Below are 12358 nucleotides of genomic sequence, written 5' to 3'. Positions count from 1 at the left end.
AGGCTTGAGAGCGCTAATGGTCCAGAACCCTTTTTATTCTGAGTTTTCCACTACTGATCTGTTTATCGTGCATGTGGAGCTCCCTGCAGAGCTAATGGCAGCCGTGCAGGTAGACGACAAAAGTGTGATCAGAAAATTACGGTGAGAGTAAGCTCTGGATGGTAATACAGATAGCAAACGGATAGACAGCATATCACCTTCCTTTCCCTCCATATCGTTTCTTAGCCAAATATCCATGTGCCTGAAAACGACAACGTGCTTTTCATCGCTGATTTCACAACATCCTCCTGAATGCAAACGGCACAGTTCGGTTTTGAGGTTAAAACTGAGGGAGTCGTGTGCAGATTAGCGGCTGCAAAGTGGAAAATGAAGTAAATGCTTTATTGATTCCGCCCCTCCCTCAGACAGAACACTGCAGAATAAAACAAGATGTTAATAAAGACTGAAGCTTTAATGAGGTGACACCCACACTGTCAAGCACCTGCTGGGAGACGCATTTATCTATAGCCTCCACAGACGGATCCTGTCTACATCTCCATCCAATAGAGGGACTGAAAATGAAGGATTTCACTGTGATAGAAAAATAGAAAGTTCCCCAACAGTGCTACGGTTACATAATGCATTATAACTAAGTTACGGCTTTTGATCCTTTTCTAAGACTTAAACATCATCTGAGTGGGCGTGAACAAGTATTGAGTTTCATCAGCCCAAACTGATCAGGGCCTCTGAGAAGATCATCAAAAGCATTTGAGAGAGAAAGCGAGAGAAACTATTGATTCTCCGGGTCGCTTCGCTTTTCCACTGAAATCTCATTAAGGCTGAGGAGCCCTGCAACAGTTGGCTTTGAGCAGTGTTTACCATCTTCTACATAGAAAGTTTTTTTTAATTACGGGAGCTGCCTGGCTGCCAGAATCGATAGTTACGGATCTCAGACCAACGAGGGAGAAGGAAAACCCACTTTAGTGTGTGCAACTGGAAAAATGAAGCAGATGGACTTGAGCTCTTTGCACTGTGGCCTGTGTTCTCAGCAGCGTCGCTCAAAGCTTTTGACTCTGTTGGCCATGAAAAAAAAAACAAAAAAAAACAGACTGATGTACTGGCACAACAGACAGAATTGGCCATGATGTGGAAGGCTGTGGAAGATATTCCATTCACAGATAAAAGCCTCATTAGCTCCAGGTTGGTCCACTTGCACTAATGCTTGCTTTTTCATTCCTCTCTATTTTTTTTACAAAAGTGCTCATATGTGTTCCTGCTGCTACAAACCTTTCAAACATGATTAAATGCTGATTTTATTCCATGTAAAATCTCAACCAGAGCTCTCTGTTATGCAAAAACACTCATCTAGACAGTGTGACTGGTGCCGCTGTGGAAAATGAAGATATTTGCAATTAAGTAGTGACATCAAACAACAGGAATATAGAAATGATACAGATTTTACCTCTCACTTCTCACTTCTTCTCATAAGCATTTAGAGGCAGCATCTTCACCTAGTCATTAGTTATTATTTTTAATCAAAACTCCTCCCTATTTCATCTCTGCTGTTTTTAAGGTGTACATAACATTCTGGGAACAGGAGCACTCCGTACGTCTCCAGCTTAATCCAAATTAACTGAAATGTACAACAACACTGATCGTTAATCAAAGATAGAATTAATACTTCTGTATGAGAAGTGCAACCACACAGCGAACAGGACGTGGCTGAGTAGAATGAGAGGGGGTTAATGAGCACGATGCTGCCGAAGAAGAGAGAGCGAGAGACCCGGTGAGAAAATATTAATTTTTCATCGAGTAGACTGTAGGGTTTATACAGCCTCTGAATTTGACTCCAGGCAACAGGCCAGTAAAACAGTTCTGAGACCTTTCAAGAAAGATTTGACAGTGTTCGAAACATATTAAAGCAATCAAACCCAAAACCTGTGCGTGCTGGGGATGCTCAGGTGTGTTCGCAGTGAAGCCCGTCTCTGCAGGTTAATCAGAGCAGCGCGGAGAATGTGTCAGCATTGATCAGTGCGATTTTACAGGGAGCGCGTTAGCGGCTCATTACATACATATTGACAAGTGTTATAAGAGCGAGATCCAATTAAATGATTCCTTAAAATAATGACGCACACTGTAACTTAACAGCAGCTGCATCCATCACTCCAGCTGACGCTAATAAATAATGCTTTTTAATCAGGAGGAGTAACGATGGTTATTCCTTTACATGACAACTTAAATGGGGAGGAAAGTAAATTAAAGACAGGCCCGACAAGTGGTGTCTGATACTGATATTATTCCTCAGTAAGAGGCAGAAGTTACAGCTATGAAATCTTTTACAGTGAGTTGCTTTTACCTAAATCATTTTGGCCACAGATAAGGTGAAGCTGACAACCCTCACCGCAATGTGGCGTTCATTCATTGTCCACTCAGTCTGTTTTATAGGCAATGAAACCCATCCAATACTGCTGAGCGCTGCGCGAGAGGGAGCAACATAAACAGTATCGACGCACGGCGCACATGCTTCCTTGATGTCCTCGTCAAACTGTCGGGCTTAAAAGCCAGCTGCTCTAATTAGCTATGGATTCTCCTGTACAGTGGCTCCCCCTCATTATTTGGCATGATGTCATTTGTCCAACCACCAACAGCAAGTGTTTGAGCAGCTGCTACACCCCTAAGTGAACCCTTTTAAACGGTGGCTCACAGAAGCATCGGTAAACACGGTCGCAATCGCTGTCGCAGTTTATGTAGTCAAGGATTTCACCCTTTGGCCCCACAATGTCCACACTGGGCTAATGCCTTTAGATACAGATTATTGCCTCTGGGATCAACCTGTTTGTTGGATTGGGATGAAACTAGCTGACTGGCATTCCTGACTGCCTAGATTTCTTAATCCTTACTTACTAAACCGTAGCATATACAGAAGGACGACACTTCTTAACTTTCTCCCATTGTAAAAATACGCTAAAATTTCAGTATATGGGTGCCGCCATGATGCAAGTCATTCGGTGGCTTGGCTTCACTTTTCGGGAGCAGTCATGTCGTCCATCTTTACATACAGTCTTAAGGTACCTCAGGTTGTCGTATTTCACTCTTACTTGATATTTGTAATTGAGATTAAATGTACTATTATGAAACACACAGGTTGCTCTCCGCCGTTTGCATAGAGTGATGGGACTATGGATTCTCAATGACATATCACGTTCCAGTCCCACAAAAAAAGCCAAGGTCTGATGCTCTGTGCCGTCAATGGCTCCATTTCATCATATTTGGTATTTTGTGTTTGCTTTCTCCAACCAGCATCTGCAGAGGTTATTCAGCCCATCTGAGCTGCGTGCACTTTCCAATTTTACTAGCAAGGATTCATGCTTTCATGGAGCTGGGATCATTTGGAACACGTCTGTCCCCGATTTATTCAAAGAAAACCTATGTGGCCCAGAAAATATTAATTTATTTATATATATTCCTTAGACTGAAGAAAATAATGGGTCAGCAGTGTTTATATTAAGCTCTTGCCGGCTCTGAGTGTATAGTTTAATGTCAGACTGTCCCAAGGCTCAGTATAAGAATGCACTGGTCATTGGATTCAAAAGCACCTGCACAGACACCTGCAAAAGATCCCCTGTGCATTTCTGTGAAACGCTTCCCTCGACACAAACCTAAATCTGCACACTTTGTGCTTGTTGCAGTAAACAACATCTTCAATGTGTGCATTTTTGGCTGTAACCTAGTGCCCTGTGTCACCTCGCATTTCACACAAACTCCAAGCCTCAGAACTACTCAGCTCTTTTCCCTCTGAAGAATTCTAATCAATCAAGAAGCCCTGCGGCCACCTCCGCCAGAGCTCTCTCATTCCCAGCCAGGACAAAAAAAGACTCCAGTCAGTCGAGAATATAGATAGAGGAAACAGTGGAGCCTGTGGATGAAATGAGTCCCTCAAGTCAAATTTTCGCAGATGAAAGCCCGGGAACATTGGGGCAGAATCCAACTCTTTCCCAAAGAAGCTATTCACAGTCAGAGCTGAAATCAAGTACTGAGAAATAAGACCTTTGTTTCGCACAATTTTCCACTGACTGGTAGGAGGGAGAAAAATTATGTACATTTGATTAGCCAAATACTCCAGGGAACCAACAAGCCATAAATCTGCTGCTTCTGTCTAATCTTTGAATGTTTTGTGGCAGTGAAATGCATCATCAGTCATTTAAAATCTGTTGTACTCACAAGGTAGATAATGAGGAAATTAGACAAGGCTTACTAAGTGATCACAGAGCAGGTAATCATCAAAAAAAAATACTGTCATGTATTCACTGCTATACAGGAGAAATCTTCATATGTGGGCTATAGTTTGCAGAAGCTCAAAGTGAGAAAGAAGGATTCATGTATATCTTTGATAATAGAACATTCCTGCATTTCAGCTTAGATGCTTATTTTTTTTCCATTTTCGTGACATTTAAAGATCGTAAATACAAGCAGCCAGAATTTGTTTTCACCGTTGAGTGGCTGTGCTCACCGTGAAAGATGAGGTGAGGAGTAGAACTGCTGCTTCTTCACTTTGAGAGGGGATAGATGACGTGGTTGGGGATCTCACACACCCAACTGGACACCCAGAGGTAGACCCAGGTACTACACATCCAATCTGGACAGGTGAGGCCTCATGATCCCCTCAAGAAGAGCTGGAAAGCGTTGCTGAGGAGAGGGTCACCTGGAACACTCTGCTTTGCTGCCTCAGTGAACGATCTGAAATAAGCAAAGGAAAATGGATGGATGGGTTTTGCATGGCTGCTGTCAGTTTTCCATTCATCGCAAAAACCAACTTCTGAACATCATTAATAAAATACATTGGCATAAAAAGCAAGAAGCACACAAATGTGATTAGCCAGTTAAAAGTCAAGCCACAGATATAACTTTCTGCTCGTTAAATTCGCTCCACACTGACCAAGTATCCCTGGTTGTTCAGAGCTATAAGAAATTAAAGAACCCCTGGTGATATCAGCCAACTGAGATGGTGATGGGGAGAGACACAGGAGAGTAAGCTCAGGTGGAATTCACCCCGAGGCCAGTGGAGAAGCTAATCACTCCTAAGCTCTACCTACGGGCAAAAGTGGAGAACACTTTTGTGCTAAATGACCTTAATGTTATGGCTTTCAAACCGACCCCTTTAAATTAGAGATGCACTGGTCCGACTTTTTCAGTCTTGATACTGATAAATGAGCTTTGGCCAGTTCTGAGTACAAAAATAGCTTCTTTGTATAATCACTGCAGCAGTTTGGAGCCCTGCTTGTGAACTTTTCTGCATGGAGGTCATCACTGCTCTAGTATGATGGAGATGCATGATGAGCATGTTGGCGGAACTTGAATTCTGCGGCTCTATACCTCTGCTAAATACTGCAAAGTCTCCAAATGACGTCGTCCGCTTAAGATGTGATCACATCCGGGCTATTTGGCTTCATTTCTGAATAGTAAGAGGAAGTGAAGATGCTTCTCTCATCTTTATATTTAGTCTATGGTCCAATAACAGTATTGGATGGGTGCACCCCTATTTTAAAATGAAATGAAGAAATCTCTGGGAGTATGGTCACTGCCTTAGCAAGGAGAAGAACACCTTGGATTCTAATATGCCATTCAGTCCTTGGCCAGAGGACATTTTCCTTCATAATACATGAAAATAAATGATATTATTAATAGTAATACTAAATTATGATATTCAAGCTGATAGTGCCTTGGCATCACACAGTGTGAGTGTTTGGATGAAGCAAAGTGAATTTGTGTCGACGGTTTTCTCAGAAGAGGTTTGACAACATTTTACAGACACTCTGTATGGCTCTGATGTGTAATTCTTTGTTTACCGCCTCAAGCAACATCCTAATTTCCCTCATTAATTCCATAGTGCAAAGCAAGGGATAAAAAATTTAAATATGGGAATCTTGTGATATCTCTGCAAGCAGATGCGCTACTGTCTGTTGTTCAATTACATAGACACAGCAAGTCGGATTACTGCTACCTTTCAACTTGTCGGATTTAAATGTAGATTTCATTTTCTGCATATAAAGTCAATGGCCCGTGACTTTGCTTATCGCGGCCCTGAGTGTATTTAGGGTTCAGCTGAGCGTGTTAACTGTATTCTTAGTCAAGTTAACTCACTCAGTCATTGACACGACACACAAAAAACAACACAGAGTTATGCACAAACACATACACTCTCGCTAATTTCCCCTGTGACTGCTCACCATCTCTGTCTCTGTCTGTTTCAACATGTAACACAATGATTGGGCAATCGCTCCTATTACACTGGTAATATTTTACTTTCCGGACATTTTTTCCTGAAAGAATATGTGAATGTTCAAACAAAGTCTGATGGGGGCAAGAAACAGAGACAGGCAGATAATTGGGGTTTTATCAAACAAAACCCCAGGCCAGAAAAACTTATCTGGGGAAAAAAAGTGTCAATGTTATTTCCTCGTTTTGACTTTTAACAGCCAATGAAATAATTTCAATGATCTCTCTGCTCATATGATTTTGTTTCTTGCTTTGAGTGACATCGTTGTAGCAACACCAAACCAAAAATCCCAGATCGCAGTCATTTGATTGATAGATGATAGAAATGAAGTCTAAACAATAGACTGTATATAAAGTATAGGTATGGGTCCTCCTCCATGTTTGTGGATGGCACATGGTCCAAACTAAAAAGTTAAAGTAAAAAAGTAAATGTCTTGATTTTAAGCATAGTTCTTCTTACTTTTAATTAGTTATTTGATGCAATGAAAAAACTGATGAAAAGTCATAATTGACATTTGAGAGTGATCCATGATTGGTCGATATTGCAGCTCCTCTCTATGATTGCTGTACTGCGCAGACTCCAAATGATGTCAGCGAGCGCAAGATTCACATTTGGGATATTTTGGCTTTTTTTCTTTTCTTTTTTGAAAAACTTTGTCAATTTTTATAAACATTCTATGGTCCTAATCTATAAAAGTATAAAGTTGTGATACACTTCACACACAATCCATAGTACAACTATACTCAAGTATATTTATAGGATATTTTATATTATAAAATGAGTACTGACTGTATAAAATATCACATTATTATGAGTTTACTCTAGTATTAGATGTGTGCTGATGTGTCTCACACCTCTCTCTCTACCTTTTATTCAAGCTCCCTAATAATGCATTCTAAATATAAAGAATACACACACTTTATAACCTCAATTAACCAAAGAGATGAACACTTCACTCTCATTCATGTCATCAGCCCACAGCTCAAACCACTGAGGCACCACTGCAGAGAGTACAAGTGTGCTGAAGTGCACTGTGCACAGTTACATGGTGTTCCACTCTGTTACCAATGTGATCATTAGTGTAGGTGTTATTTTCTGCCAGTGTCAGATGTCTCATGTTTTTCCCTCTGTATGTGTTCAGGCACTTATATGTGTGAGAATAGAATTGTTTGTATTAGAATGTGATTGCATTGTTCTCCTTTCATTATAAACTGTGTCAGTGACGTACGCAAGAACACGCAGGAGGAAAGCTGCTGACTGCTTATTCTCAGTGGAATCAGCAATAATAGCAAAGAACCTTTTTACATTACAGGGAGTCATTTGATGTATTGTTAACATCAATAATATCCCTTGATGTAGCCTTAAAACAGAAAAAGGCTGCCAGTGCTTCGATGGCTGGAAGGAGCAGGAGGCACAGATTCAAGTGGATGAAAATGAAAGAGAAGAAGTGGAGAGCAGTTTAGGGCGTCAGCAGCCAGTTGTGGTGTAATTAAGTCAGTTTGGCATCACTGTCCGGGTCCTAGAAAAAGCGGCACCGAGTGCCAGGGCTCCACTGAGCCTGCTGAGCGGCTGCTAATAGAGATGCCAGTGGGTTGTGTGATATGGTTGTTGAATATCAGAGTTTTTGCAAAGTCACATCTTGGTTGTGAGAAAGAAAAAAAAAAGTTTGTAGTAACTTATGGTCAGTGATATTCTGTTAAATACTCATTGATAAATTATGTAAATGTGTGAGGTTATTAGTAGCTGAGAAACATAAAAGGATGAAATCAGAAGGACGTGGTTCACGCATTGATATTCATCTTGAACCCCAGCAGGTTCAAGACCAGTTTAACCCAGTCCAGCCCTGTGAATGATTGATGCATCTTAAACTCGAAACATGAATCTTTCACTGCAAGAAATCTTAATTCTCATTTCATACATTTCCATCAGCATTAAATTGAAAACAAAACACTGCGGCCAAGATGCTTAGGATATTAGTTGGCTGACGTCAGAGACTTAGAGTGTATGATTAGTGTGTTTATGGAGGTAAACGCCGTAGTTAAACCATAAAAGAGCATTTCACATTGAGCTGAATAAAAGTGCTAAACAGCATGCGGCCATAATTTAGCCAGCAGTGATCAATTATTTTCAAAAGAGGAGCCGTGCATGTGGAACATGAATATCAAAAAGTCAGAAGGAGAAATTGGTTAAAATCGTTGCACCATCTGAAGCTGTGCCCTACGATTCAAAGCCTGTTTACAATCATGAGCCTTACGCTGAAGTTTCTCCATGTAGCAACGACGTTGGAAACGCAGACGTCAGTATCCCACGTCGATAAATTCACCAGGTTACACTATCGGCTCGCCTGTGCTCAGCTGCACCACAGACACACTTCACATAAATGGCTCGATCTCATTCACCGCAGAGAAACACAATTAGTTTAAGTACTGAATGTCCATCAGAGATTCATGATGATCTGCTAGAGGAAGACCTTTATGGTTCATAATGGTGCATAAAAAACTCTCCATCATCTCAGAGCACTAATCAAACACGTATTGTCTCCACTTAAACCTTTGTAAAAGTAAATGGAGATCTTATGCCACTCTCATGCTAATTGCATGTAATCAGCACGCTAAACGCTTATTACAATTTGCAGTTAGACATTATTTTAATGAGTTCAGAGTTTTCCTCTACTCCTTGTGTGGAGCTACTTGAAGCGTGACCTCACTGCGGCTTGAATCTTTGTGAGTTCGGACACCAGAGTGACACACGGCCGCATTTGTGTCCACAATGGACGTGAGCAGTGATAAGAAGTTACTTTAATTTCCCCGTATAATCCCACTGTCCACTCTTCCGGCAGCTCCGCTTGTCATCTTTGCTCTGTCATTTCACTTTGATCTGAGTCAATATCTATACTGAGCCCATTCCCTGAGTGACTTGCTGCCATTTGCACTGAGAAATTCATTCAGAATCTTATTAATGCTCGATCATAAGGGACTCATAGTCTCTAATTTCTATGCATATTTCCTGAGTCCAGTCTTATTGTCGATGAGCGCAAGCGCCTGGACCGGGACACAATGCAAATTAAAATTCTCAGTCTCTGCTCAGCATGAAAAACGAAACAGACACGAGGATATTTCAACAGGGTGATTGAAATGACAGATGCTGAGAGGGAGCCACCCACCATGTAATTACTTCCACATTGTTATTCCCCATTTATTCTCCCAGAATATATTGTAAATGCATATTTAACACTGACACGCACGTGGCACGATTACATGATGCGGGAGCCATCTAGATGGCGCTCAACCCACCCATAAACACAAAGTAACCCACAGACACATCACATGTTGTGTCTTACTCAACCAGAAACCTGTGGCTATCGCAGATTTATTCACCACTCACACAACATCTGCTCAGATTATTTATTTATCATCAGTCTGCTGCAGGCTTGAGCTTTATAAACTTGCACACAATGATATGCATGCAAGATGAATTATGCCATTTTATTTACTTTAACTTGTTCTCCCTGAACAGTTACTCACATTTAATCTATGTAGAAATAAGACTGAATTCATTTAACACTTCTGGACTGGAGTAGTGTGATGAGGAAACACATGCTGTGCTCTACTGCAGACTTAGATTAGTTTAGAAATTAAGATGCAATGTAAACATTATCGAAGATGTGACAGAAATTCAACTAGATTTTAAAACACTAATTGCTATTATTCTTAACGTCGTCTGAAATTATGATGTCTTCTGGATAATGAAACAAAACTGAAGCTGCAATAAAGACAGAGCGCACCAGCATCCAGGTTCCATTGTGACAGAGACCCGTAAATTGTTGTTCAAGTGTTTGCAGAGGTGTAAATGGGACATCAGAAAAATAAAGACGAGAGAAAACAAGTACCTCTTCAACACATCATGTTGTTGTATTTTAATGCATGATGTGTTGAAGGCCCATCTCCTGGATGGTATCGATGGCAATTTTCATTATTTTTCTCTTAATTATTCATGTACACAGAGTATGAGTGGTGGCCTCTTCTGCAGCTAATAGGCAGGTTCACACAATCATTAGCAACTTTGGTAACTTTAGAAACTGTTTTCAGTTTTTTCTTTTTTTTTTTGCTTCGAGTAATGACCATCCATCCACCTTTTTTGCTAATCTATCATACAGCTGGGGAATGAGAGAGAGAAGGATTGCAGGCACTGCGGGAAACGGCCTATATTTCTCCTCTTGACACTCTCCTTTTTAAAGCGATTCCACTGAATCTCTTAATCAAAGCCCTCGGTGTGGGAGAGGATATTTAGGATGGATGTTTTGCACTTAAACTAAATGAATGGCGTCTTTTGTCATTAGTGAGTCCGCCTTTGTTCTTCTCCCCCCACGACTGACAGCGCTGATAAGAGAAGCCTGTAGGAATGTGAGAGAAGTGTCCTCTGTCATGTAAAGCCATTCGAGTGGGAAGGACGTACCACGGCCCTTTTAGCGAATGACATATTCCAGTGTCGCGCAGACAATGTCGGCTAATGATGAACAATCCTGTAGCTGTCAAACTATGCTCTGCATCCTGTGCTCTTTTCCGATTGCATTCTGGTTCAGTGTTATTGTTGGCAATGAACATAGCCGGGGCATAATGGCAGCTAATGGGGCTTTAATGGAGAGTGTCATAGAATAATCAATCTGAGGAGGGAAGCGGATGAACAGAAAACCCATAACTAATGAATTTTCTGCAACAATAAGACAAAACATTGTTCTTACTGTAACTTGTGAGACTCATTGTCAATTGAAGTCAACACAGACTATAATGGAAGGCCACTGGGAATGGAATTGAATCTGTAAAAAGCTGCCGCCTTTTCAATAAAAACAATGATTAAATAATTCAATGGTTATGTTTGATTTCTCTACAGCAGCCTCAGACGGGCCCCGTATGAAGCCAATCGTCTAGATTAAATAGAGTCGACATTACGGCATGTGTCATCGCTGTGTTTCATCCTTAGTCCCAGAACATTCATGCCTAGTATTTGGATTTGTTGAAGAACGGTGGTAGCGCCTGTGTGCTCAGAGAATGTTTTTTGTGTTTTTCACCTCCTCCTCCCCAACTCCCTGTGTTCTTGCCACAGGTCTGAGTCACCAGCGCTGACCTAGATGTCACCCTGTTCCTTGCACCCTCACCAGACATCCAGCAGGACCAGTGGACCAAGAAAAGTTGGGGTTTGGGGTGAATTTAAGGACAAAGCCGCAACTTGATGCGAAAAGACATGTCTGTTTATTTCCAAAAACATTTTTAACTGCGCTGACAAACACAAAGCGACATTGCTGCCACATCACGGCCGAACGCTGCTGCTCGCTGTGTCCAAATACTGTGATTCACGCAGGAAGGGTTCCACGTTTCCAGAACACTGCCAACAGCTTGCAGACTGCAAGGTCTAACCCTCTTCTGTTTTGGTTGAGCATTATTTTTATTCTCACACACACACACACGTTTGTACTTTTATCTTAGTGAGAACACGCATTGTCATCATGCATTGCCTAGCCCCTTACCTTAACTTTAAATACTAAATACCTGAACCTAAAACCAAGTCTTAACCCTAAAACAGTCCTTTAAATGTCGGTCAGAAAATAATGACTGGACAAAATGTCCTCACTTCCTAGGTTATAGGCTCCAAATGGTCCTCACAAAGATATATGTACCAAACCACACACACATATATACACACACAAGTCTTCCCCTAGATATCAAATGACCTCATTGTATTCCACTGCACCAGGAATAACTCTTGGACCCTCTATTGGCAGATAATAAGCACACTGCCACAGTGTCTGATTGATTGTGGTGTACCCGAAAGGCCCCGCTGTAAGCAGCCATGATGAAGACAGCCCGAAATTATTAAGAGTAGCTCAGACGAGCCTCTGGACGGTTTTCTATTTGTTGCGGGTTTGACTCTCTCGGGCACGGCGATCAATAGTGCCTTGTTGCAGATGTCGAGAGAAAGGACAGCGTGGCCAGATTTGTACTCACACCGCGCCACCGCTCTGATATCAACCTCAGGCTTTGGAGATTTTTGCCCTTTTCAATGAAGACGATAAACAATGTTTTGGTAAATGATGAGGGAGGATTC

General features: G+C 41.4%; 1 long non-coding RNA gene across 1 annotated transcript in view; it reads right to left on the bottom strand.

Moving 5' to 3' along the window:
• Positions 1-12358, bottom strand: part of LOC109629773 (uncharacterized) — a 175756-nt gene that overhangs the window by 119731 nt on the left and 43667 nt on the right. Inside the window, exon 2 of the long non-coding RNA XR_002202738.2 lies at positions 4490-4716. This is a non-coding gene — a long non-coding RNA (uncharacterized lncRNA). The remainder of the gene's footprint in view (positions 1-4489; positions 4717-12358) is intronic.

Source organism: Paralichthys olivaceus, chromosome 17 (genome assembly GCF_024713975.1).
Source record: "Paralichthys olivaceus isolate ysfri-2021 chromosome 17, ASM2471397v2, whole genome shotgun sequence".
NCBI classification, from domain to species: domain Eukaryota; kingdom Metazoa; phylum Chordata; class Actinopteri; order Pleuronectiformes; family Paralichthyidae; genus Paralichthys; species Paralichthys olivaceus.
The sequence above is the reverse complement of the archived record's forward strand: the minus strand, read 5'-3'. Positions and strand labels throughout refer to the sequence as shown.